Consider the following 2510-nt stretch of genomic DNA (forward strand, 5'->3'; position numbering starts at 1 on the left):
TCCTTGTCCCTGTTCGTGGCCACTGCAGAGGCCAGAAGACAGCAGAGGGATAAAGAGCTGGTTTGGGCTACCTGCATCACCTCCTCCAGGGTCATGTATACAGCTGAGGTCTCTAACTAGCCATGCCATCTGACAGCCAGGGGCCACAGGCGTATGCCTAGATGCTGTCATTGGATATTGTGAGCGTAAGCCAAGGCCCACCCTTCATGTTCCTCCTCCTGTGACTTCTATTCCCCCTCCAGGCAGGGGTGTGGGCAGAAACACAGCCTTCCCTGGACATCGCCTATGCCTGAGCTGGAGGTCAGGAGAACATGCCACTGGCAGGACCTGCTGCCTTCTGCATATTTACTGCTCCTGTTTGGTCCCTCCTTCCTCTCTCTCACTCTCACTTCCGTCTTTCCTTCCTTCTCTCCACGAAGGTGATGGGCCAAGTTGAGGCACTGGGATTAGGCAGTGAACACAGACATCCCTACCGTAGGGGAACAGGTTAGAGAAAGAGGGGGACAATAGACAGGAATAATCGGTGGTTTGGACCACATGGGAAGGTTAGACACAGTGGGGGGCAGAGGAGAGAAAGGGAGACTGTAATGTGGCGACGGAGGTAGACGGTGCTGGAAGGGCAGGTGTCTACTTCCATGAGAGCTCTTGAAGACTAAATGCAACGGGTGGGATATGTGTCCTGCTGGGAATCCGCTGTATCTGGGGTCCCATGGGGGTGCTGGAGTGCCGAGTCTCTCACCAATTCCTATATTGGAGTTTTTCTTATGTGGCAATGTTCAGGGGTGCTGAGACCTTACAAATTGTGTTTCAGTATAGGCCCTTTGGTTACTGGGATCTGCACTCAAGCAGACAGGGAGTCCCTATCTCCTCTTGATCTCTTTCTGCTCCTAATCAACAATGGAATTTTGTTTCTTCTATGATCTCTGGCCAGGGGTGTCCCCCCTACCCATTATCTTCCAGAAATGGGTGGATGCAGGTGCTTGCCCTGAACTCTGGAGCTATGAGCGAATTGGAGCCTTTCTTTCTTTTTCTTTTTTCTTTTTCTTTTTGTTTTGTTTTGTTCTTTTTTTTTTTTTTTTGCTTTTTGAGACAGGGTTTCTCTGTGGCTTTGGAGGCTGTCCTGGAACTAGCTCTTGTAGACCAGGTTGGTCTCGAACTCACAGAGATCTGCTCTGCCTCCCGAGTTCTGGGATTAAAGGCGTGCGCCACCTACGTCCCGATTCTTCTTTTTTTTTTAACCATAGGCTCACCACTACCAATCTGCCAGTAATTCCAGCTATTTTAGGTGATCTGATCACTTGATCTTTCTTTCTTTTTTTTGACTGCATGGTTGCCTCAGGTATTTTGTTGTAGTAAGGCAAAGCTGACTCACAGGCTTTCCTTAGCATAGCTGTGGCTAGAGGAGGCTAGTGATAAATTGACCAGAATAAAGACAGGAGGTAAGGGAGGAGCTGGATACCTAGGGGAGGCCAGGTGTAGGCTGAGCAGGCCACACTTACCAGCCCTCCTAGTTGCACTCACATTCTGGCCACAAGATCTGCTTTAGCCAATGGAAAGTCGGCAAGGATGATGACTGTGCAGGCTTCTCAACCCCTGGGGCAATGGACTGGCCTGAGGTAGACGTCGATAGGAAGGCTGCTTCGGTTTTCATCCCCCTCATCTGACTGCAGCTGCTGGCGTGAGGCCAGGGGAGGCAGAAGCAGGACCTGCTTAGTCAGTGCCCAGAGCCAACATCCATGTTGAATCCTTCCTGATCAGCATTGACTACTAGGGCCATAGTTAAGGGCAGCAATCACGTATTGAGTGGGGCACTCGGCACCAGCCATGGGCCAGCTGCAGATGAGGGCTGTGACGTGGCCTGGCTGGATATCCAGGGTCTTCAGCCATATTTTACACATGGGGACCTTGGGACACAAGGTGCCAAGGAACTCAAGTCACGGCCAGCTATAACCAGGTTGGATGTTAATATGCAGTGGCTCCTATATATGCTTATGACAAGAAGTCCAAGGAAGGCTGTGTATCTGCCTGTACCCCTTAGCAGAACTAAGGCAATACACAAGAACCCTGCTAGGCTAGGTTGGAAGATTGCCAGGTGCCAGAATATGCCACTCAAAGAGATGCCTTCACAACTGGTGTGACCATGAGGTCCTTTGAACAGTCCTTGGTGAAAATGAGAGCCAAGATTCTTGGGGTGGCTTCAGACATGGACAGAGGCCCCGTGTCCTCAGGGACTCTTGTAACCCTCAGTTGTGTTCAGATAGAGGGGAGGGAGGTCTGCCTGACACAGATGTCCTAGAGAAGCAGTGGACAGTCCATTTGGGATAGGACCTCAAGTGCAAAGCTGGACCCAGCCACCCCCATGTGGCTTAGTAGGGCTGGAAGAAGTTCAGTATCACCTGGCTGGATCTCAAAACTGCTCTTGGCTTGCTGCCTCTGTGTACTCTAGCCACCCCAGACTCCATAGAGGATCATCAGTGGCCTTTGTCTTATGTCCTGTTCCACAGCAAGGG

General features: G+C 51.0%; 1 non-coding gene across 1 annotated transcript; it reads right to left on the bottom strand.

Annotated features, from left to right (window-relative positions):
• Window positions 1–1233: 1233 nt before the first annotated feature.
• Window positions 1234–1300, bottom strand: LOC121136670. The gene has a single exon (XR_005873726.1). It is a non-coding gene; the product is annotated as a small nucleolar RNA SNORD65 (small nucleolar RNA).
• Window positions 1301–2510: the final 1210 nt, after the last annotated feature.

The sequence above is a fragment of the Mesocricetus auratus genome, unplaced genomic scaffold (genome assembly GCF_017639785.1).
Source record: "Mesocricetus auratus isolate SY011 unplaced genomic scaffold, BCM_Maur_2.0 Super-Scaffold_6723, whole genome shotgun sequence".
In the NCBI taxonomy this organism is placed as follows: Eukaryota; Metazoa; Chordata; class Mammalia; order Rodentia; family Cricetidae; genus Mesocricetus; species Mesocricetus auratus.